General features: G+C 40.7%; 1 protein-coding gene across 6 annotated transcripts in view; it reads left to right on the forward strand.

Moving 5' to 3' along the window:
* FRMD4A (FERM domain containing 4A) overlaps window positions 1-26,502 on the forward strand; it is a 558,898-nt gene that overhangs the window by 262,743 nt on the left and 269,653 nt on the right. The window contains exon 1 of one of the 6 annotated variants that reach the window (XM_089686119.1): window positions 24,828-25,265. The exons of the other annotated variants lie outside the window; for them this stretch is intronic. The gene's annotated coding sequence lies outside the window, so the exon portion shown is untranslated. Of the gene's footprint in view, window positions 1-24,827; window positions 25,266-26,502 lie in introns of those variants that run through there. 6 annotated transcript variants of the gene reach the window in all.

Raw genomic sequence — 26,502 nt, forward strand, 5'->3', positions numbered from 1 at the left:
GTCTTACTAATAGGATCACAGGCAGAGGTTTGAACTCTAACTCACTGTACCTAAACCCTCCAGGAATGACAATAAAATCTGCTCTTGCAGTCGGGCCCCTCTGCATTGTGAAGGTTAAATGCTCATTATCTCTAAGGAATATGGAATAAGATGTAATGCTGACCTCACCTTTCACTCCTCGCAATCTCCAGAGCTCTTCTCTGCTCTGACACATTGGCAGTCCCTCGCTGTCCTTGCTTTCAATGCTGGGCTATTGGCCCTTGTGCTTAATGATTTCATCATGTGACTCATAGAAGAAACTTTGGGGGACCAGTTGCACAGATCGAGGAACCTGTTGCAAGGAGTGCAGTAAATTATACACCTTAGTCCTCATCCCCTAGAGTTAATGAACATTTAATCTTCACAGTACAAGAGGCCCCACTGCAAGAGTAGATTTTTGTAATTCTTGGAGTTTACTTTGACCACGTAATACCCACCTATCCAGTGGTTTTCACTACTGATCCCAGTAGCAGCATGGAACCCCACCGCGCACTTAATGCAGGCTTCAACATGCACTTGTCTTTAACTCTTGAACTTCCACACCTCTGTACAGGAATAGGACCTCTGCAGTGTAGTTCCATTTTGGTTTCTTTGGGAGATGGAGTGTGGCATAGGGAGTATTGACATCATCTCCCTTGTGGCAGGAGGCCATTTCTCCTTATAACAGATACATGTTTACGACGGGCTGCTTGCTGACTGTACCTTCGTTGCTCATGGCAACTACATATATACTTGCACTAGAATGTGTTAGTGAGGAAGAGACAAGTCCTCGAAACGCGTTAGCCTGTTGGAGGTCCAGTACTCCCATGTGGATAGCCACACCATACAGACTGGGCAGTGCTGTTCTTCATGATGAGCTTATATACGTTTGTCTTTAGTGAGAATATTACCTATCATTTTTATCAATAAATGTTATTTAAAGTAATGCACTAGGCTAGTGTGCCCTCTCTTTGTTTTCTTTGTATCATATATTTTATCTAGGTTGAGGTTATTGAACAGCCATCGATTTATAAGGCACAGTTCATATCCCTATTGAGGGGAACAAATGAATAAATCAGTGTATGTTGATTTTTTGGTTTCTAATAACTGTATCTCCCGTAAGGAATATTGATATTGGTAGCACTTGTAAAACACATGTAAAATGTATAAAGAATAAAAAGCAACAAATAAAAATATAGAAATATGAATGGACCTCAACAATGTTTGTAATATAATGTATAATATTGTGTGATTATGATAAACAGTAAGCCCTATCATTATTATGCTAATTACACTCATTTTAGAAATAGCTTTTCCCCATAACATCTGAGGAAATATGATTAGTAGTGTGTTCTCTTGGAATACACATACTTTGCTCATATGAACCGTTGCCAAGTGTCCTCCTAGAGCATGCTCTCCCAGGATGATTGGCAGCATGGTGATTGAGTACTGCACTTCAAACACTGTGTAGTGGGAAATGTGTTTATTTTGGAAAGAGCCTTGCCTTTGTCAACACAGATTTCATTTTGATCGCCCACACATAATCTCTTATATGAGGCTATTCTCAGTAGGCAGTGGTTTGATAAGTGGAAGGTGGGAGTTACGAGCAAAACAATTTGCTTTGCAGTTGAGTGTCCTGTTAAATCTGCTAGGGACCAGGTTCTTTTATTGCTCTGTGGGTAATGACAGTGGAAAGAAGAGCCAGGATATTTAAGATTTTATTCTACTGAATGAAGGTAGGGGAAATGGGAATTGCTATCTGAAAATAGATGACTTCCCTTTTGCAGTTTTGCAGTGTGGCCAGCAACCATGTATTGTACAGGAAGGTGGCCAATGAAGGTGGTCACCTGAGGTCATGTACATTTTAGATAGATGAGTTCCTGCTTCTAATATACTATTAAAGTTTGGGAACTATTCTTTAAAACACGTATACACTAAAACACATGTAGCCCTAAAGGAAACATGAGAGAAAAAGAGAAGCTGGCATTGCTGACTTTCTGCTAAAAATGCTATCTGCCTGAATTTCTTTGGATGTAGTACTTTAAGACACTCACCTGGAAGAAGCATGCAGCTCAGGAAAGTTATTCTGGCCAAACAGTTAAGATTTCTCTCATAAAGCCCGTAGTCCATTAGGGATTATCTTGTTCAACATAGCTGGATAGATCTGCAGCTATTTTTTGACAGCCTGCATTCGCAATTATCATTATACCCAAACAGTGCCTGCCTGATTGAATGCAGACACTGTTTGGCCAAGGATTTTCTGCCCCCACTCTTTTGAATGAAAAATCTATTGTTTTTTCAAGCCAAGAGGTGCCAAAAGGGCAACCCATTGAACAAGTTTGGCATATTTAGCAATCAGTTAAAATTCGATCCCTGTATGGCCAGCTTTAGACTGGACTCACTCAGAACTTTAAGATGATAGCTTTTCACAAGTCAGTAATTTAAAAAGTGCTGATCAACATAATAGCCAGAAAACTAGTAATTTTTGGTGAGGCTCACAAATGGCAGCCTCCATACTTCTTTACTATAATTTTCCTTTATCTTTTACTGACTGCAAACACTGGTAACTGATAAACAGTAGAGTAGCATTAGTGGAAAAGACCCTTAATGTTTAAACTTGAGAGGCTGGTGGATTTTATCATACTGCTAATTGGGATATTAAAAAGAAAAAGATATTTGATCTCATTCCAAAAGGCTGTTTGAAGTGAGCAGTATGTCTCTAATCATGTTGCTGGATCTTGTTTGCTTTTCATGAGAAGGTTTTTGAAAGTCAATATATGCGTAAGATCTATGAGGGGCTCCAAAGGCATACTTGGGCAGCATGCACTTAATCTAAGGTAACATGTGGCACCTTAGATAAACTTGCCTTCACTACGACTTTAATCTAATTTTCCTGAGTTAAAACAGCATGAAGACTAAACAATCACCGATGGACATATTGTATGTAAATCTTTATAGTATATGTACTGTACAGTATATAAAATATATTTATATATATTTATATATACTGTGTATAATTTATATATTCTGTTTAGGACTGCCTGCTATTGATTTTCTCACCTGCATTAGCTCTACAGTATACCATGTTATGGAATTCAGTGTTTTAGATTGGATAGACAATTTGACATTGGGGCTATACAGACTGATCAAGCGTGTAGCGCTACCCCCACAGGAGCCGCTGGTTATATTGGGTCCTCTGTTCTTACCTTGACCTCATCTCTGACCTGAACACCACTGACACCTTAGGTTGGCAAGTTAATGGGCAAAAATGGCTACTTTTCTGTTACTACTTTAGGGTCGGCCTGAAATGAGACTTGTGACTTTGGAGTAGGATAACAGAGTCTATTGAAAGGAGTTACACTCAAATATACAGAAAATTTCAATTGAAAACACTTTGTGGTATATGCAATTTCAAACATCAAACGATAAAGTGGGAGCGCTACCTTAAGTTCTGGTAAAGGCAGTATAAGCTATAGCTTCCCCCTCTAAAATGAGCAGACTAAGGCAACTGTGATTCCATATCAAAGAATAGTGACTACAATGCCTTATAATGAGGAAGCTAGGTCTAGGTCATAATTTGATCACTGCAAGGTCTTAAGAAACTCTTAACTATGCAGGATAACAAATATATTAACACAGTCCTAGAGGTAAGTCTTCAGCTGGCTACTTGGGGCTCTTGAAGACCTTGGCGTACTAAAGGCATATTTCTGCAAGCGGATAAATAGTCCACAGAGCACTGATTCCTAGGAACACTGAAAGAGGGGGTGATTAGTCATTCAGGAGTATAGTGGTAGATATTTCTCAATATTAAAATGCACAACTCTGAACAGCAAGACTGTCAATGATTGTTAATGTTCAACAGGTGGTGCCCTTAACCGTGATAAGACAGTATTGCTCTCTGGTTGATATTAAACAAAGCCAGTCCATATGTCACAGATTGTTACTATTCCACACAATGACTCTGCTATTACTGTAGAAGAATGTCTCCTTTGGTAAAAAACAGGGGCCCTCTTTAAGATGTGGAAGACTCAGGTAAACTTCTGCACTGATCAGACAAGAGGCGGCTCTGCGATGCAGCTGCAATCTTTAACTAGGCTTGGTACCATCACAGCAGAGATCAGCAGGTCTGGGTCTCCAGCAACTCTGATGATAGGCCGCAGAACAATCCCTTCCTTCGGCAGTCAGCGACAATGATTCACACTGGACCAATGGGAACTGTCCCTGATTTGATGCACAGTCTCTCTCACTTCTCTTCCTCCATGTGTCTTGCTGACACAGGACCTGCTCTTCTGCATACACCTACATCTCTCTCTCTCTCAATTGCCCTGCTCTTTCCTGGGCCCTTTAATTTATATGACCCCTTCTGCATTCAGGCACACTGTCTCCTGTGACTGTAGTAATAATGTAATTTCGTCTGGCTGGAACCACATTTCCCAGGGTTCAGTGCTCTAGCTGAGAGTATATCACAAAGATCCATCTTGTGACAGAAAAGGGGAACTTTGTGCAAAAATGTTAATTATGACAATGCATTAATAAACATGCACATTTCAGTTACAATGGGTCTTGTTATGCTTGTATTATTATTAATTATAATTATACAGGAATTATATAGTGCCAACAGTTTGCGCAGCACTTTACAACATGAAGGCAAACAATACAGTTACAATTCAATACAGGAGGAATCAGAGGGCCCCACTAGTTATAGCTTACAATCTAAAAGAGGAGGGTCAAGTGATACAGTGAGTAATAACTGTGTGGGATGAGCTAATGAAGAAAACAGAGGTACAGTTGTTAGGTGGAGGCAGGATAGGCTTATCTGAAGAGATACATTTTCAGGGTTTGCCTAAAAGTAGACAGAGTAGGAGACAGCAGGACAGATTGGGGTAGGGAGTTCCAGAGGATGGTACAGGCTCAGAAGAAGTACTGGAGGCGAGCATGGGAGGAGGTGACAGGGGAACAAGAAAGCAGGAAGTCTTGGGAGGAACAAAGAGAATGATTTGGTTGGTATTTTGAGACTAGGTTGGTGATGTAGATGTTGGGCAAGTTCTAGATGGCTTTATAAGTTATTGTTAGTATTTTGAACATAATTCATTAGGTGAGTGGCAGCCAATGGAGAGATTGGCAGAGAGGGGTGGCAGACACTTAATGTTTGGTAAGGTGGATGAGTCTGTCAACAGCATTCATGATGGACTGAAGATGGGTAGCCTATGTAAAGCTAATCCAATGAGGAGGGAGTTGGAGTAGTCGAGGTGAGAGATGACTAGGGAGTGGACTAGGAGCTTTGTGGTGTCATTGGATAGGAAGGGGTGTATTTTGGGGATGTTGCAGAGGTTGAAGTGGTAAGCTTTGGAAATTGATTGGATGTGGGGCCAAGTGGAGAGTTTAGAGCCCAGGATTACACCTAGCACCCTGGCATACAGGGATGGGATGGGTTGTGCCATTGATATTGAAAGTCAGGGAAAAGGGGCATGTGGGGGAAGAAATATTAAGAGCTCAGATTTGGATAGATTGAGTTTAAGGAAGTGGTGTGACATTCAGACTGATATGCGGTCAGTAAGTTAGTGATGCATGAGGAGACTGATGTTGTGAGCTGAGGAATAGAGAGATAGGTTTGGGCGAAATCCGAAATTATATTGAAAGCCTCAGGAGGCTATCAGCTGACTCAGGTAGGAGATGTAGATTAAGAATAGGAGAGTTCCAAGAACAGAACCTTGGGGGACCCCAAAAGAGAAAGGAAGAGTGGAGGTGGAAGTAGAGTCATAAGTAACATTGAAGGTGCAGTAAGATAGGTAGGATGAAATCCAATGAAAAGCAAAGTCACAGAGACCAAAGGAGTAAAGTTTTTTGAGGAGGAGGGGGTGGTCAACCATATCAAGGCAGCTCATGTAACTCATTTGTCTCTCAATGAATGAAAGCCATTCAGCTCTAAAACAGTTAAGCATTCCCTCATCATTGTTCTCCTGCCACTTTGCTTCACAATTGAGATGGTATGTAGTGTTTTTGTTTTCTCCAAAAATTATGCTATTTAAAGTTATGGAAAAACTTGTGTTGCACCTGTCCACCAAAATATTAGTGTTATGTTTGCCAGTTTATCTATTCTTTTTATTTTTTTTTTGTTTTGGGGGCATTGCTTTCCTTAATAGTAACCTGTTGGAAACACTACTTTTTTTCAGTGCTTTTCATACAGTTGGCTCAAAAGCACAGATGGTATCAGGGGCGGACTGGCCATTTGAGCAGTCGGGCACTCCCCGAGGGCCTGGGGTCAGTAGGGGGCCCCATGAAATGCCCCTAGTAGGCTTTTTTGGGTGTGCTTTGAGTGTGGGCAAGGACACAGGGGCCCCAAGATCCCCTATTGCCCGGGGGCATGCGCTGTCAGTCCACCCCTGCATGGTATCCAGTGCAAGCGGTTTCATAGTTTTCCTACTTCTAGAGGAGTCTAGCTACAGTGCTGTTTAATATATACAGATCAGACAGGGAGCTTAGCAATGGTGAGCCTTAGAGTCTTATCAGGCTCAGTATTACTGAGTTGCACTGAGGACAAAGTGTCTGCTAGTATGACAGACCACAGTGATCCATGAAAATTCCATACTTGGGCATGGTTAGCGATAACACCTAAGTCTATCATGCCAACCAAGTCCAACTGAATCATGCTTCAGACCACCCCTTCCAAACGGTCCAGGGCACAATTTAGCATACCATGCCAAAGAGATCACACTACATAAACAAGCTGGATTTTGGGGGTGAACCAAGCTCGAGCACAGTTCATACGCCTAATGCGAATACTTCCTTTGTTATGATCTTTGAGGATATTTGAGAATGAATAACTTCACACTAAAAGCAACTAGAGAGGATGGAGATAGCTTGCTTTGAAGCTCTTTTACTGTTTGTTAAGAATGTGCAGATAATTTAACTCCATAGTCTAAGCACAATTGCACTTTAATGGCTAGGAGCCTTTTATACAAAAATTCTGAAAATTCTTAGAGATTTGCAAGCTTTTTCCCATAAATGTGTGGGGAAGGGATAATAAATCACAATGCACCATGCATTTTGCATAATCTGGTATTTGTGATTCACTGCAGGTTACAATTTTGTACTAAATACACATAAACTGATTTGTGTTCTCCGCACTTGTTCTTCTGAAGATTTGCATATAAACAGCACAATAAGGACTCACTAAAGTCAATCCACATTTGGTAATTAGCAGAATTAATGTCTTCCCTACAATGACCGCAGCTTTTAGCTACTTGAACTCTACATGCCCGGGAGTGTGGTGAAAGTCATTGGAAATAGTTCATGATATTGAAAGGACTCAGTCGTAGGTGCACACAGCAGAGAAACAAATCTGAGTACAGTACCTTATGATTATAAGCGTATATGGGAAGATTTAATTGGAAGAATTAACAAGGGGAAATACTTATGTGTGCCAAATGAACAAGTTTAAAAGAAAAATACTATGTGATTTTGCATAAACTGCAGCAAATCATGGTAAAAGTTTCAATAGATATCTGATTTCATGCACCAGAAAAATAAAGCACGTTTGCCTATGCTATAATTTAAAAGAGTTCTAAAATGTAGTATACACCACTACCAAAATATCATATATACTGTAGTGGAGAGGGGTAGACAGCAATGCAGGAAGAAAAGGAGAAAAAGAAAAATTAGGAAGATCCAAGTTGAGGATTACCTTGGATTTGAGCCAAAATTTTGGAGCATGTTGGAGTAAGGTGATGCCTTTTTAATCATACAGCAGTCTTTGTTAATCCCCCAATGTGTTTATGTCTTCTTTTTCTTACATGATAACTGATCTTTATAAGAAATGAACCTTTGAAGCGAACCAACAAACAGCTAGTCTATTAAAAAAACAGGCATTTTTACCAGTCCAGCAAAGCAGTGTTATCTCCAATTTCCTGCTGGTAGAATGTGCCATTTATTAATGCATCTACACCATGTATGATGAAGTCTTTGATGCTGGTAAGTGAATCCTGACATTTCTACAGGACCATGCTTCCCCTCTGTGCTGCCTGATCCAGCTGTCATTGTTCCATCCTATATTTAAGGAAGAATACCAGGATTTTTTTTCCCTTATGCAGTGGGACTGTGCTCACACTGCATGGGTTAACTGCTCATTTTTGTCTAGGGGTGAGAAGAGTGGAGATATACTTACCTAATCATCCGATCCTCCGAGCAAAAGACCGGTCCCTGCCACTCCCGCTAGCAGTCTTGTGCATGGACTGTTTCTGATGTCGTTAAGCCCATAGACCGGCTCTGGATGTGAGGACAGCAGGAACAGTCCACCACTGGATGTGGGGGAGCACTGTTTTCCAGAGGACCGAAGGATCAGGTAAGTATGGCATTTCTGTGTACCTCTGGACCAGCAGTGCAGGCCACTGCATGAGGACAAAGAATTTCATGGAATAATGCTTTATGCCATTTCTCAAGATGGTCCTTTTGCTTTACTTGATCAGTGCAGTATACCTACTGTATACCTGTACATGATTGAGCAGCAATACTATTTCTTTAATTATTACAGATATTTTATATAGTCTCATCAATTTACGCAGCACTTTCCATATATATTGTACATTCACATCAGTCCCTGACCCCAAGGAGCTTACAATCTAAGGTCCCTAACTCACACATTCACATACTAAGGCCAGTATAGACAGTTGGTTAATCCTATATCAGTGCTGGATCTTCACAGTTTATACAGGAGCAGAAGGCAAGGATAAAATCATGTTTGCTGACATTCCTGGAACTATCCCAGTTGAGAAAAACTGTTCCTAAAAAGAGGCAAGGTGAGAAATTAAAGGGCAGCTTTATTTCTATAGAGAGAGCGGCTCTCCACAGGACTGCTGGTGGGCGCCATGAGTATGGCTCCTCATAAAATTGAAGAGGGCTGTAGCATTCATGCATGGATGCTTTCAGAATAAAAGCTGTTTGGTTCCGGACAGGGCTGCACAGTGAAGATTGCTAGACCGAAGCCAAAGTATTTATATGTCTCTCCATTCTCCATCCAGTTCTGCCACACCTGAAAGAGAATCATACCTGATTTTTCTTTGATTCTATATTCCTTACAGGTCTCCACTACCAAGAAGCAGCGGGCTGATGAGCTCATTTCTCTTTTACCCTGACTACTAGGCACTGCTGATCCTGGGCACCCAGGCAAGGTGTTACTTAATTGAAAACCTGACGGCATAGCGAAACACAAATTCAAAATGTTGACTGATTGCCACAAAGCAAACTATAGTGACAGCTTGGCTGTCTGATGCACTTTAATTGAACAAAGTTAAAACCAAACTTCAGAGAGAGTTATTACTCCAGTTCAGTGGACTTGGGTCATCTTCCTATGAGCTACATGCAACACATTAATAATGTAATGATTTCCCGATTTTAATCGCCATTAACAGTATTTCTTCTGAATGGGACTAGGACCTGCATCCAAGCTCTGTGGAAGCAGCCAGTTTTTCACCCAGTCTCTGTGTGGCTAGCCAGAATTGGTGTTATTTGAAACATGGAAAGTTTCTCAGAATCTCTATATCATAGGGAAGAAAAGTTTTGAATTTTGGTGCGCATTAGGCACCGAAGATCTTTACCATATTCTTGTTAGGACCTCAAACTCACGGTTGCTGAATGCATCTTCACTTGCATAATCTGGATCTTCTTTTACCGTTATCTAATTACATTATTGTTGCAGATGCAATTTTTGTTCTTTTTTTTTTCTTAAGCAAGAGATTTTATTGAGAATATCTCAACAACTACAGCAAATCTGCAGCACAGACACAGAACAGGCACAGTGACCAGCATCAGTTTTATATAATGGAGTGCAAAGAAAGGATCACAGGCAACACAATGCAATAATAACAAGACAAAAAATGATGTACAGGAGAACATTAGTACAGTAGGTCGAAAAGTAATAGTATTCACCAGAGGGATCATTAAGACCAAAAGCGTGACAGCAACAGGGAGCCAATCAGAACTACAGGGGATTCTCACAGTGGTTCCACAATTTCCTAAAAAGGAAATGAATGCCTAAACAACCCAAACTTGGGGGAGGAGGAGGGGAAGGAAGTGAAAGGAAAAAAAGGAAGGGAGTGAGAGAAAAAGAAAGAGTTGAACAGGCACTAGAACCACTGACTCGAGAACCCACATACATCCAGAGATGGAGAGAGCCACTATCAAATCCCCAACTGACCCCAAGAATCTATCCATGCAGTCCAAACCTTGTCAAATTTCTTAGGACAATTGTGATTTATATATGTGAGTTTATATAACGACAGAACCACATTCAAACTAGTACACCAGAAGGCTACCATAGGAGGGTTAAGTGATTTCCATTTAGGCAGTATCTCCCTACCAGCATAATGGGTGGCATTACAGATAAGTAAGTGCAAAATGTTTAGAACACTCGACTGTCATTCTGTTTTGTGATTATCATTGTATACCTCTGTCTTTTCTTAATTAAAGAATAAAAAAAAAACAACTTCACTGGACATTTTCCGGCTCTCTGATAGCAACTTATAGCAAAACTTTCAGGATATTATGCTTAGGTGTAAGAAGACCTAGGACCCGTGGGTCTCACACTACCTAACAGCAGACTTTGGTCACCTGATAGACTTCTGACTATTTACTTTAGTTTGACTTATAGTTTATAGGACAGTCCTGCCTGGATCCAAGACATTCACCTCAAATACCCCCTATGATTGCCACTACAATTTCTTTCCTCCCAACCATGTGAATCTGAACACCAAAAGATTGGAGGTCTACAATGATTACCTAATCTAATTGATTATTCATTGTTATCTGGTGTTTATAACTGTTTACCTCAAAAAGGTCCCATGCTAGGTTAAGACTTCATATGTAGTAGAACCAGAAAAGTGGCTGTTTGCCTTTATATGTGCTTTAACCTTCAATAAAAACTATTGAACAGAAATACAGCTGACAGTCTCTGATTTTCTGTTGCTAGGGGCATTGGCACAAATGTGTCAGTTTTCATAAACATTTCCCGCTATAGTCTTTTATTTATGCTGACCAAATTCTTTGGTAATTGTACTGGAAGCAATAAAAAGAAAAGAAAGTGTCCTGGCGTGTAATGTACTCAATTACCAAGTAACTGTGTCTGGAAAAAGTCACTTATTGACACAGAAAATAAATCATATTAGCCATAATGGATATTGGGCATTACAGTTGAGCAAATGATTTCTTATATAAGTTTTTCTGGTCCCTAGTCAACCATTTCAATCGTTCACCAATCATCCCTTAGTCATATCTTGAGCTGCTCTCTAACCTTTGACTTTCAAAGCTGTTGATTTGTAATCACTAACTCAAGCCACGTGTGACAAATGGGGTCAGAGGCTTTAAATCATTTGTCCCTCTGCTGGGAAAAAGCTGTTGGAAAAATAATTATGATCCTTGGGTCAACATTTGTTAAAATTAGTGTCTGTGTTAATGATAATTTTATTGGGAGATATATTGTATTGTACGTGTACTATAACTATATTTAAAACAAATACCTACACTAATAGGCACATTCGTAATTACAGGTTTGCATAAAACATTCAGTGTGGGTACATGCAGGTGGCTTGGATCACAAAGCAGCTTTGTGTTTCGTATTTATTTAAAATGTATGTAAAGCCAACATTTTTGGGGGGTTTTGGTTGGTATAGAAACAGGGTCAAAGTAGAACCATAGGCATTTTTTTATAGAGTAAAGGAGGCTTATAATCCCTGTCAGGTATTGTTTTTTTTTTGCCATTGGGGAGATTCACTTCACTTCCCAACCTACAGCCAAAACAGGAAGTGAGAGGAAATCCTTGCAATTCAGAGTCCACTGGGGACCCCCAGGTCACCAGAACTAGTGTCCCCATTTTAAGATTTCCCTTCTATTAATGTTCTGGGGACAACCCAAAATTTGGGATTTTCTTTTACTTTCACTTTTGATGATAATGGTAAACAAGACAAATAGAGAGGGTGTATTTCCCTAACAGAGTCAGGTGTAGCAATAAAAATCTAACAGGTGTTCTAATCCCTCTCCACTCCATCAAAAAAAAGTTTTGCCTTTAGTTATAATTTAACAAAATTAACTTTTTTTGCTGCCTGTATTCTGCTAGGGAGTGTTTCCTTCACTTCCTGTGCTTACAGTGTCATTATACCCACATGATAAAAAAAACTATCAATAAATACTGTAGTAAATGCTGTTTTTGTATTGTATTCTACAAAAAGCCTGATTGGTCCTGCGGTTCTCTATCCCCCTTACTGTCTTTGTCCCCAATACAGTTGGGGATTTTTCAGAGCTGTGTTGGCAGCTACTACACATGCTCAGTTTTCAGTGAGTTCCTTTGCTGAACATTTCCTCTCTATCACATCTGAACATTCCATGTGACTATAGAGTCACATATGTGGGCTTATACACAGTGGTAAATAACAGCCTTCTCCCTCCCTCCTCTTCAGGATTTTCTCAGGTGTTCAAATACTTATGTTCAGCAGTGCAAGACAAATAAATTCTTTAAAAATCATACAATGTGATTTCCTGAATTTTTTTTTTCATTCTGTCTCTCAGAGTGGGAATGCACCTACAATGTGAATTTCAGACCCCTCCATGATTTCTAAGTGGGAGAACTTGCAAAATCGCAGGGTGTTCAAATACTTCTGTTCCTCACTGTATTTAGGTATTCCATCTTCGAAACTACTTTAACCTGTACAGCGAGCATACACAGCTTGCATTAAGGTACTTACACATGGTACTGTTGTTTGACTATACATTTATTTTACACGTATTTCTGCGTGTATTTGAGTGTATGCACTTACATGTGTAAAATAAATTCTAGCTCTCAAAATTAAATTTTAACCTGCTCAAATGAACATTTTACATGCATATGAGCGTGTTTGCGCTCATATGTGCGTACGAATGTAAATAACTGAGTGGCAACTTAGATTTTTGGTTCTTCTTTCTACTCATCTATACGCAGCACATGATTACCCTCTTGTAGGTAGAAGCATATTGAAAACAATGGGCTGCATTTAGATCAATAAGAAAACTCCCGTATGCCTAAAACCACTGTATTTTAGGCAGCAGTGTGCAAGAGGCCTTAAAAAACTTTTGGAGTTGCTGGCTGTCATGTTGACATGGCCATCCCGGGAGTGGATGCCACTTAAGGCCAAATTTTTTTGCTGCCCTCTGCAGCAGTGATGGCAGTTTTGGGTGGTAAATGTGTGTGTGTATGTGTGTGCACAATCATACACACACACACACAGGCAGTCAGCTTAGTGATGCTGAGCCTGTAAAAATTCAGGCTCCATGTCACTGGGCAAAGTTTCCTGCCTAGCCACTGCTTATTGACACTGATCCTACACTTTTTACAGGCTCTGAATCACTGAAGGTGCTCAATCGCTGTGCGTCTCTGTATGACAAATATAGCAACAAGGCAAGAAACTCAGTACCACTAAGTCTTTGATTTTACCAGGCTCAGCATTACTGAGCTGCACTGAGGACAGAATGTCCAGTATGGATACCTTGGGCTCAGCATAAACTTTACCATGCTTCCCTGATTGCCACCTAAGGCAATTGACCTCATGGAGGGCATTGCCCCATATGCTGATCCTCCATAATTCTTGTCATTACAAATATGCAGATCACGAATTCTGACCTTCATCGGATTTCACCAGCTGCATGGGCAGTGACTCATAAAATATTGAGGCCAAAACAGCCAGGCAAGTTGCATTTTTAAAGAGAATTCCATGTATGTATTTCTCTTGGTGACCACATGTAAAAAATAGCGTGGCTCACATACCTCGTACTTCCGTCGTTTCTCCTCCCACGGTGAGCGAGGAAAACGTCTCACTCCACACAATAACTACAATAGCAAAATTAGGAAGTGCCCACATAGATCAACCACATCTGAAATAGAGACTTCAGCTACAGTCCCCTCATCTTGGCCAAGCCAATTGGGCAAGCCTGATTGGGCTTAATCATCTACATATATGGTGTGCACCCCCTAATTTTGCTATTAGATATTTCTATCAACACAAATTTCCTTTGAATCAGGCCATTCTGCGGGCATTGATCTAGCACTTTTTTGGAGAGAGAGAGGAACAGTAAAGATTAAAGAGGAACAAACTCTGGAAGCTGTGTGCAAAAAAAAAAAAAAGGCAGCCAGAGAGCAAAGGACCCCTGTGGTCTTCTAATATTTTACCAATTACTGATTTACCATGTCTTGTTTCACACTGTGTCCTGTGGTGGAGGCAGTCATCTTGGTAAAGGCAGGGATTTGCTTCCCAATTGCAGAGCTGCTTCCCAATTTCAGAGCTGCTCCCCAATTACTGGTCATATGATGACTGATGGAGAAATAGTGAATGCAGATGTAGCAGGAGTAGGACTTCAGTGTTCTCTCCAGCAAGGAAAACAGTGAGCAGCACAGTAGAGACATCACCCAACTGAGACTGGCAGTGAGAGACAGCAGTGCCTTAGATCTCACACTACAGATATATAACTATGAGGCTGTATGTGAACTGCTACATTTCATGAGGAATTCAAGACAAAAAGTAGGCACAATTAACATTTCCCGATGTTCTATAATCACTATAGAGTACTATTAAGCATGATCTGGAATGACAAGACTGTCAAACTGTAATGTTGTGGATGTCTGTTTACCAAGAAATAGTCTATTATTTTTCAGAAACAAACTTATGTCATGTAAGGTCTTTGTCACACCTTTTCCCTTTTCCTGTTGTTAAAGCTTAGAAGCAATATGTAACCTTGCAATAATTTTTCCTGAATGTGTTGAGGTCAGCTGACCCTCCGGTGTATACAGGAAAGCAAATGGATTCAGCCAACCATGTGTAAGGTTCATCTGATCTTCAGCATAACCTGATTCTTTTGCAAACATGACACTTTTTTTTCGGTATTCAGCTGCAACATGCTTTGAAATGTAGATAAATGTGTTGCCGTATTTTCTATCTTCTTTATTGAAGCTGACAGAAATGTAATCATTTCCAGTACTGCAGAGTGAACGTAGCATGATCAGATTTGTCATTTATTTCTGTCATCTGGTGTTTGACCTGTTGGTGGTGCTCTTAATAAGAATTAAAAGACTGCTGCTTTTACCATATGTTAATAAAAACCTAGCTCTTCACACATACAAACCTTTGCATGGATTAAATCAAGTGTATTTCCATTTTGTTCTGAAAAATGTCTTTCACCCTTAAATAAATAACTATAGCAATGTCATATCATTCAGCTATGCTGTTGCTGTGTTTCTAGAAAAAGCATTTGCACAGGCTCATGCTGGTTTGTATTGATATTCAGGGCATCTCACATGTATATTGTTTACAGTGCATGTTATATTGTGGAGGTAATATGTAAATATCTGACAAATGCTTACAGTTTCACCTACAACATTTGCCTAAACAAATGTATATATATAGATAAGTGTCTATATTTTGACCTTTTCAAATACATACATAAGTGCTTAGATTTACATATACCTACATGTGTGCATAGTGCATATGGTCTTACACACATACAGTATATTTATACAATATTCTTGAAAACTTTTCCCATTTCACGCAGATATTTATTATTTTATTTGTTATTGCAGGCACTTATATCACACTGTCAATGCTATACATATATCGTACATTAAAATGAATCCCTGCCCTCAAGAAGCTTACAATCTAAGTTCCCTAACTTACATATATATACGTACACAGATATTACAACCAATGTATTCATGAGCCAATTTATATAGTAACCAATAGCATTGTATTTTTTTGCAGCAACAGTTATTTTGCTGATTGCAGTATTGCTTGGACCCACAATGGCTCATCCACTTTCATAGTGGTTAGCATGGAAAAGTTACAGGGCAAAGATCTTAGGTTCCCTTCCAATTGTCTGCATAGAGTGTTTTGGTGGTTCTACAGTACAAAGACTGACAATTGAAGGCTTTTTCTTCCCAAACTGGCTCATTCTGTTCTGTTATATATTATTATGGTAGAGACATTTTATTATGTGGTTACACATCATGAATTATGTGGTTACCAAGGTTATTCTGACTGACCCCAGTTAGTAAATATTAATGACAGATTATTTTTATTATTTTTTTTAAGTGTAACTCCTGCCAGACTTATTTTCTGGACATAATGGTGAAGGTTAAATTATAATTGAAGACAAAACCCTTTTTTTTTTAGTTTTGGAAAGAGTAGAGAGCAATTACACCTTTCAGGTTTTTATTGCCATCTGTGTCCCCGTTAGGGATATTTACCCTTTCTGTTTGTCCTGTTTACCATTTACCACTTCCTGTTTTGGCTATGGGACGTGAAGTGAAGGTAAATCTCTTCAACGGTACACAGATGGCAAAAAAAAAATCTGACAGGGGTTACAACCCTCCCTTACTCTATCCAAAATGAAAAAAAGTTTTGCTTCTACTTTAAGTGTGACTGTCAAGCTATATTCTTGCTGCTTGTCTTCCCTTTGGGAAGCATTAAAAAATGGGATTTAACCTCCCCAACCTTGGAAGAAACCTTAGAAGGTAACAGTCAAGCGTGGGATTGTCCTTCAGTTCTGAACTAGTGACAGACAGGTGGACCCCTGTGGCAACACATATAGCAATAAAATCTATTCTAAATGAGGTTCCAAACCCATTCCACCATGGAAAGCCTACAAAAAGTTTAGGTTGGAAGTTTATTTTAAATTACAATCTAAATTAAGCTAACTAGAATGGAAGCAACATTTTGTACTTATGAACTTTAGACCATCAAATTGCCATACCTCCGTACTAATCTCTGGCCTCCATATTCCCAGGACTGCACATCAATATAGTGACCCACAAAACAAATGATCACAAAATGGCTTTTGCTGGCTCTCCACTCATCAGGAAAACCCCTCTAAAATGTTTTATCTGTGTAGGGCTTAGTGGTTGGCATAGGTGTGCTGTCATGAGAAACATTTGAGATTATAATATATGTATATACCACAACTAGACGATGCCCCTGGAAACTGAATATCACTGAAGTAGACTCCCCTACTCCAGTGATCTCCACTTGCTTCTGGGTCAGCACTGAGCAGCCTGCCTAATGCATTGTGAACACGCTATTCAGAGAATGCTTCTCATTTTCTGAAGGAATGCAAAGCGTTTTCTGAGCAGATGAGTTGGGGAGGTGGAGCAGTGACCTCACGCTCTCTACTTCATCAAATCAGGGAATGCTTTGTATTTATTTAGAAGGCACAAGCACAACAATGGTGTGTAGAGAGCTTAATGGAATGGATTTCCATAGCTGAGCAGTGGCATCCAGGCCTTACATCACCAAGTGCAATGCAAAGCGTTGGATGCAGTGGTGTAAAGGATGCCGCCACTGGACTCTAGAGCAGTGGAGACATGTTCTCTGGAGTGACAAATCACGCTTCTCTGTCTGAAAATCTGATGGACATGTCTGGGTTTGGCAGTTGCCAGGAGAATGGTACTTACCTGACTGCATTGTGCCAAGCGTAAAGATTCGTGGACGGGGATTATGGTGTTGGGATGTTGTGCAGGGATTGGGCTTGGCCCCTTAGTTCCAGTGAAAGGAACTCTTAAGGCATCAGCATACCAAGACATTTTGTACAATTACATGCTCCCAACTTTGTGGGAACAGTTTGGGGATGGCCCCTTCTTGTTCCAACGTGACTGAGCACCAGTGCACAAAGCAAGGTCCATAAAGACATGGATGAGTGAGTTTGGAGTAGAGGAACTTGACTGGGCTGCACACAGTCCTAACCCTTTGGGATAAATTAGAGCGAAGACTGCAAGCCAGGCCTTCTCGTCCAACATCAGTGCCTGACCTCACAAATGCACTTCTGGAAGAATGGTCAAACATTCCCATAGACACACTGCTAAACCTTGTGGACAGAATTCCCAGAAGAGTTGAAGCTGTTATAGCTGTAAAGGGTAGGCCAACTCAATATTGAACCCTGTGGACTAAGACTGGAATGCCATTAAAGTTAATGTACGTGCAAAGGTAGGCGTCCCAATACTTTTGGAAATATAGTGTATATATATACCATACCTGACTGATGCCCCTAGAAGCTGAAACTCACTGAAGTAGACTCCCCTACTCCAGTGATCTCCACTTGCTTCTGGGTCCCACACCGAGTTGCCTGCCTGATGCATTGTGTACACACTATTCAGAGAATGCTTCACATTTTCTGAATTAATGCAAAGCTTTCTCTGAGCAGATGAGGTGGGAAGGTGGGACAGTGACCTCACACTTTCCACTTCATCCAGTCAGGGAATGCTTTGCATCTATTCACAAGACACAAACATTCTTTGAATGGTACCCATACTGAGCGACCGACCTCCTGTGTTCACAGTGAATCTGGCTTGCTGCTCAGCACGGGACCCGGAAGCAAGGGGAGATCACTGGAGTAGCAGAGTCTACCAGGCATGGTATATACAGTACGTTTTTAATGACCCCAGTATAGGACAATGATAGTGAATTTCCTGTAGTAGATAGAAGATATAGGTCCCACATTATCTTAATACACACATGGAAAATAAAAAAAAGGCATGATTTACATGTTAAATATAAAATAATGGTACTTTTACGGTTTGTGAACTCAGTGTCCAGGGCAAAGTGATATTTGAGGTTACTGCTGGGTATTTTTCAAGTGAAAGAAATATTGCTGAAAGTTGTTACGTTAGGTTTGGCACAATCATCATCTTTGAAGAGAGGTCAGACAATGGACGTTCTGGGAGAGAATGGTACACGGGGCAGCTGCATATCGATCAGTTTCCTTTCTAGAGTTGTTTTTTTCTTGGATTTTCACTGACTCAGCATCCAGCTGCCAGCTCCTTTTCCTGCTGCCAGCATAATTGAGGACATAACTTTGTCATCACTGTATATCCTGTTAAGAAAATAAACTATGTGTTACTCACAGCTTTAATAGAATACCGCACATATTATATATCCATAGTACATATCTGTACTTTGCCTATTTTTACTTTTATAGTAAAATGAAACAAAAAATGTATTTTCAAAGTGCCCCAAAGAACATTCACCTATTCCGACTCCTGCCTGTTTAGAGGATGGTAGTGGCCAGAATTTCAGATGTGCATTATGCAGCTTTCAGATTTAAATTTTGATCCCAGCCTTAACTTTATATGAGTTTTGACCCCAGCCATAACCTCTCACAGGTTTGAAATGCTGTGTCCCAGTTGAAGAGGTGTTCCCACCCCTTACATAGGGAGTGAGGCAGTGATACAGCAATACAATCCAGACAGAGGTTCTAGCCTTTCCTTTCTCTACTAGGCTTAATTCTCCCTATATCCCCTCACTTCCCCTTTCTGCCTGATACCCATCAAACAGGAAGGAATGGAGGAAATGTTCCCTCACTTCCTGTTCTGTCTGACATCCATCAAATAGGAAGTAAGGAGACATTCCCTAAATGAGGACACAAGACAGCAATAAAAAATGAACAGAGGTTCTAACCCTTTTCTCCTCTTTTATCTCATCCATTTACATGTAGTCACACTTGGTGGTGCTGAAATTGACATTGAGTGAGATGCATTCTGTCACAAGATTAGGGCGTAGAACTGTAAAGTCCTTCAGGCATTCTCTGCAGTCAGGGCCTGAGACATTTATATGACTTTTATCCATTTTTCCTACTCACTTCATTGTGCTTTATTACTATGGCTAATCAGCCAATCACATGGCAACAACTCAATGCATTTAGGCATCTAGACATGGTGAAGAAAACTTGCTGAAGTTCAAATTGAGCATCAGAATGGGGAAGGAAGGGGATTTAAGTGACTTTAAATGTGAGCACATCCAAAGGAAACAAATGCCAGCACTCTAATCATCATGCTCCACATGTAAAATGGTATCTGTCACTTGGTGAGGTGCAGCCCTCTAAAGATGGGGGAGTCTTAATACTAGAAAACGAAAAAACACAAAAGCGCGCACTCTAGTTGTGCATTAACGTGGTTACAAATGAATTTATTAAAAACGTAACAAATGGATACTCACAAAACGAATGTAAAAAACTAACATGAAGCCAAATGGGTCAATTCAGTCATGTGACATTGACCTATTTGGCTTCATGTTCATTTTTTACATTCGTTTTGTGAGTATCCATTTGTTAAGTTTTTAATTAACTCATTAGTAACCACATTAATGCACGAGGAGAGTGCGCCCTTTTGTGTTTTTCGTTGACTTTGAATGTGGTCTGGTTATTGGTGCCAGGTGGGCTGGCCTGAGTATTTCAAAAACTGCTAATCTACTGGGATTTTATGAATCATTCAAATTGTTTGTTTTTCACATCATTAGTGTGCTAGCTGCAACACACAAGTTTCGTGCCGCAATCAAAAGGGCCTGATCCAACATGCTGGGTGTTTTTTTAGAAAATTGACAACAAACAAACAATTGATGGCAGAATTATACGTATGAGCTTTTTTCGTTTTTCAACTCATCTATGTCCTGCTTAAATGTAGTGTGTATCATTACTAGGCTGTAACAAGCCTGAGCTGTTGTTTGATAGCTTCTGCCTGGTACTGTGGAGTTGGTTTCCGTATGCTGATTTGGAAGGACAGTCACTGAGCTCCTAATATTTATTTGGACCAACCAATCCTTGTTCATGTTTAGAGGTATGGTTTGAGAAAGTGATAAATATTTGGGTCACCTTTCCAGAGTGTTCTCTCTCCTCCTGCACTCTGCCTGGTGCATGATGTGTATTTAGAGCATTTTTGTACTTGGGTCTTGCCTCAGCCTAGAACATGTGCTAGGGGCCCAATACTTTGACAGCTGCAGTAGATATTTGGAGAAAACTGGCCTGGAAAAGGATCTTCTTGCTGAAGAGTGCTGCAGAGGAACTGGGTAGAAGCTATTGATGGACAATGTAAAAAGGGTTCATAGTCCACAGATAAAGGTATCTTTGACTGCTATCAGAGGGTCAAGTGACACAGCAATTAGCAAGAGAGAGACTGGAACTTAAAGCAGAGCTCCACCCAAAAGGGGAAGTTCCACTTTAAGGCTTTGTCCCCCGCTCCCCATTAAAGATTGGCACTTTTGGGGAGCGGGTACCCAAATTTGACAGGTACCAGCTCCCAGTTCTGGTGCGCTTGCCTAAGGCAATCGGAAGCAGAAATTTTCCTCCCCCCTCCCTCCCTGTCTTCTGGGACATGTGACAGGTCCCAGAAGACCATGTGACCATTCACAAAGCACAGCACTACTCGTGCATGCGCAGTGGGCACCCGGCTGTGAAGCTGCAAGCCGGCACCGGGGAGAGAAGACAGTGAAATCAGTCATGGTGAGGACACTAATGGACCGAGGGACAGGTAAGTGTTTGTATTTTAAAAGTCAGCAGCTACAGTTTTTGTAGCTGCTGACTTTTATTTATTTTTTTTTACTACAACTGGAACTCTGCTTTAAGAAAGATTGTGACTGATTCTACAGGGTCATAGGCTGGCTCTCAGCCATCCAGCAATTGAACAGTTACCAAGAGGCTTCTCTTAAAGCACATTTTTGCTACTATCACTACTTCAGAATACCTGTCCTCTTTTTTGTTATTTTTGGTTGTTCTGCAACCCAAAAAAAACTATTTTTCTGTTATTGAGTTTAGCAATTACATAGTTATATGCAGGGCTTTTTTTCTCAGCGAACAGGTGAAGGAATTCCCCCTCTGAATCACCCCTTGTCTCCACCCCCTACTCACCTCCCAGTATCACCCTTTTTAGAGAATACAGAGCAAAGTATCATTTAGTGGTAAGTAATTTGCATGGAATTTGTTCATGATAATAAGAAAAATAGTACATTTTTACTATCTCCTCTACAACAATAGACCCCCCCTCCAGCAACAATAGACCCCCCCCCCACAACAATAGACTCCCTCCCACAACAATAGATCCCCTCTACAACAATAACCCCCCCGCAACAATGGACCCTCCCACAACAAAATACCACCCCAGCGATAGACCCCCAGTAGCAACAACAGATCTCCCAGCAACAATCATTAATAGACCTCACCCTCAACAGTAAAACCTTCCCAGCAACAATTGAACCCCCAGCAACATAAAACCCCCCAAGCAACAGTAGATTCCCCACCAGCAACAGTAGACCCCCACAGAAACAATAGACCCCACTCAAAAATAGATCCCCTCCACCGACAATAGATGCCCCAGCAGCCAGAATCAATAGACCATCCAGCACACTCCAGCACCCTTTGCCATTACATACATTCAGTGCTGGAGGTGTTGGAACTGCATTCCCCCACATTCCAGCTGAGAAAAGCTCTGGTTATATGATTGGTATAGTTGAACAACGACACCAGTCCATCCAGTTCTTCCTGTGTGGGTGTGCATATTTACAGTATGTCTCTGCCATTTCCCATATCTAGGTATATTGCGTTCATTAAGATGCCCATCTAAAAGTTTTTTTAAATTTTCAACACTTCCTGCTGACACCACCAATTGTGGAAAGGAGTCCCATAGCCGTACCGCTCTAACAGTAAAAACCCCTTACGCAGTGTAAGGTTAAACTGCTTCTCATCCAACTTCATTGAGTGGCCTCCTGTCTTAAGCAACTTGAGACTGAATAGCTTTCTCCAACAAACACCATTTCAATATTTGTGTATTGATATCATATCTCCTCTTAAGTATCTCTTCTCCAAGGAGAATAAGTTTAATGTTTGTAGTTGTTCCTCATAACTGAGCAATGGATTGTAAAAAGTGACTTGTGCCCAGCTTATTTTCTACACCACCATATACCAATGATCAAACCCTGGGACTGAGATGTTAACCCACCAAGCCACCGGGGGTACCTCATTCACCACCCAGGAGGACTATTAACAAAAACTGTTTTATATAAAGGCCTTGGGTGGGCCTTATTTTGATGGGTGTCAGTTGGAACTGACAAGGACACAGAAAGCCAAAAACTAAATGTTTCAACTACAGCTGGGAAGGATTAGAACCTCCCTCAGGTTTTTATTGCTGCCTTTTTCACTTTTGAGGAGATTTGCCCATTCTTTCTAATCTGCCTAACACCTGTCAATAGGAATTGAGGGGAAATCTATTCAAACGTTTAAAGAATGGTTCCTTCTCTGAACAAGTACTGTAGTCTACATAGACAATTATAGAGCTGGCAGACAAATGCCTTTTGAGGACCATAGGTAAGTATTTGGAGAATTCACTGCACAGTTGTTGCAGAGGTGCAGAAGATTTTGGCCACAGTCTCAGAGGGTTTCCTGAAGCATGTCCACAGTGCAGAGTCTCTGACCATCTCTTGTATTAGATCCACAGTCTCTGACCATCTCTTTTGACATGTCTGCAGCCTCTGACCATTTTCTGTATTATGTCCACACTCTCTGACCATCTCCTGTATTATGTCCATAGTCTCTGACCATCTTTTGTATTATATCCGCAGTTTCTGACCATCTCTTGTAATATTTCCATAGTCTCTGACCATCTCTTTTGTCATGTCTGCAGCCTCTGACCATTTCCTGTATTATGTCCACACTCTCTGATCATCTCCTGTACTATGTCTGTAGTCTCTTACCATCTCCTGTATTAAGTCCACAGTCTCTGACCATCTCTTGTATTATAACTGCAGTTTCTGACCATGTCTTGTAATATTTCCATAGTCTCTGACCATCTCTTTTGTCATGTCTGCAGCCTCTGACCATTTCCTGTATTATGTCCACACTCTCTGACCATCTCCTGTATTATATCCATAATCTCTGACCATCTCTTGTATTATATCCACAGTTTCTGACCATCTCTTGTAATATTTCCATAGTCTCTGACCATCTCTTTTGTCATGTCTGCAGCCTCTGACCATTTCCTGTATTATGTCCACACTCTCTGACCATTTATTGTATCTTGTCTGCAGTCTCTAACCATCTCCTGTATAACGTCCACAGTCTCTTACAATCTCTTGTGTCTTTGACTTTATCCTGTCTGCTGTCTCTGATAATGAATGTTAACTGAATTTTATGTGTGGCCCTTTGTCAGAGACTGCACTTAAGGCCCCCCATATCACAAAAGTTGACCACCACTGTTCTATGCGATTGAAATGGGCCAGGGGTGGACTGACCATTTGGAAACTCGGGCACTGCCCGAGGGCCCAGGGTCAGTAGAGGGCCCCATGAGATGCCACTAGTACCTTTTTCATAGGCTTTTTTGAGTTTGGGCAAGGACACAGGGGCCCCATGATCCCCTATTGCCCGGGGGCCCCATGAGTTGTCAGTCCGCCCCTGAAATGGGCTTAAAAAGATGCTTGGTATGAATGAGCCCTAATAGATCGAATGCAGAACAATTGAATACATTATGTGACCTATTGAAGGAAATTGATTTTTTTGAAAGCTTGTCATAAAAAATGAACTGCGAGTGCAAATTAAAAAGTATTATGTCCAGGGTATCAATATGGATAGAATCACCCTATCCATAGAATGTAAACATGTTTTATGCTTTATAGAATCATTTTTTGTTGTTTGCACCCTGACCTTAAAGGACTCAGGACAATTAGATGTGAAGTGATCGTGCCTTGCATAGCAACCCCAGCAAAGAGTCCTTGTGAACAGGATTGCTGTTGCCATTCCAGGCCAGATGTTGCTATGCAGTGTGTAATGCAGGGCCCCAGTCTGAATAGGTGCCTGCCTGCTGGGGTGCTTGCTTTACACATCACCCGGCATCTAGGATAAGCAGCTCCTTTTTATTCTTTTGCTGCCCATCCCCCCACCTCTAGCCAGCCTCTTTTCATTTAAAGTGTGTTTTTGTCTGCACGTGAGTCATTAAAAAAAAAAAAAAGGAGGAATGCACCAGCAGGAACAACCAAGGGAAAAGCATTGGAGCTGAAGCAGCTTTCCCACCCCTCCTTCTTCCCAATGGCATGTTCTGTGCCTGTGTGTGAAATCTCCTTGTAGTGTAACGAGCACTCTCTGAAATGTCTTTCTTTTTTTTTTTCCTGAAGATGAACATTTGTGTGGTGCACCCTGGACCGCCGCCAGTGTCTATGTGAGAGACCGTTAGCAGGGCAATGGGATGTGGTAGCACTGTGCAGAGAGGATAGAATCACAGACACACATCCACACACACTCACACACTCACAGGAGGAAACCAAGCAAGAGGGGCTGTGTCTGTATATTCCAGCAAAGCCACAGAGGAGGTACTGGAGATGGAAATGGATGCTGCTTGTTAGGCCATGAGCCTGTTTAACCAGGATTTAATGTGATGCTTTTTCTGGGGTTGACATCTGCAGAGCGTCTGATCCGGCCAAGGTGAAGAGAAGGTAATGTGTGAACATTAGGTCTTCCTTTTTTCAGGCAGGGAAGTTTCCCGTAATCCTGCAAACAAATAATCAATGCAAGGGGATTGGATGGGAGACATATTATTTTTTAAATGTATGGACAGTTGACCTATAATACTCAATGTAGCCTATGGCCATTCAAAAAATATCAATATTTTAAACTATGTATTATATTACTGGCTTATGGACTTTTTTTTTTAGAAATCTGCCTATAAAATATATAGATAAAGTTGTATGCTATGTAAGATGAGTGGGTCAGCACATTCATGTATATTGTAGACACACCGTTATTATATTTATATAAATAGATTACAAAGTACAACTTCAAAATGTAGGGATGACCTGTTCAAAAAAAAACCAAACTATGGAATATGTGCACCATCCATCTTGCCTAATGTATGGAAGAAGAGGTGGACCGTTTACGGGCAGAGCACCTTGATGCATTGGTACTATGCACGATTTATATTGGAAGGTGTAAGTAGTAAAGCAGCCATTAGTGGCTTGGAAGTAGTGCTGATGGATGATGAAAAAGAACACCATGACATGGGAAGGGAAGATGAAATCTAATGTATCTGGTTACATAGGTGATCATTGCACTTTGAGAAGATGCAATGAGTATAGACCAAAGAGATGTGCTTTCGGGGGGGTGATAGCTGACAGTATAGGATGTTTTTCATTCATTGAGATACAAGCAGACATGTAAATGGAATGGTGATGAAGACAGCGTTGATTTGTCCAACAGGGACATATAAAATTGTCAGGATGAATGCTGGAAAGAACGAAATATAACCGGTTTCAGCCTTTCCATGGTCCCGGTGTTTTAGGAGGTGTTTAGGTCTAAAAATAGCCTTGGCAGATTGAGTGCTATACACACATGATGTGGGCAGCCTACCCAGACAGAGCATGCAGCTAGGAAACGTGAGACATTAGAAAGCTTTCATTCCCCATGATAGTAAAAATGCTGCTTTTTTATTATGAAAGGGGGGATGGTTGCCACTGCGATTTGCTGAAAAGCCCATATCATATGGCAGAGGCTCTGTTTCTTGTAAAGGTTTTAACATGTTCCATGCCTGATTATAAAACAGGAGATTACTTCTTTTCAGGAGGAAATGTTAACCTCCGTTGATGTTTCAGACCTTATCCTGGTGTCTCTTTTTGTACAATTAAATAGACATTGCCTACGTAGTTTGTTGTAGAGGTGGCGTGAACAGGCTGGTTT

This window comes from Staurois parvus, unplaced genomic scaffold, assembly GCF_062004578.1.
Source record: "Staurois parvus isolate SC_StPar_1 unplaced genomic scaffold, SC_StPar_1.0 ptg000019l, whole genome shotgun sequence".
Lineage (NCBI taxonomy): Eukaryota > Metazoa > Chordata > Amphibia > Anura > Ranidae > Staurois > Staurois parvus.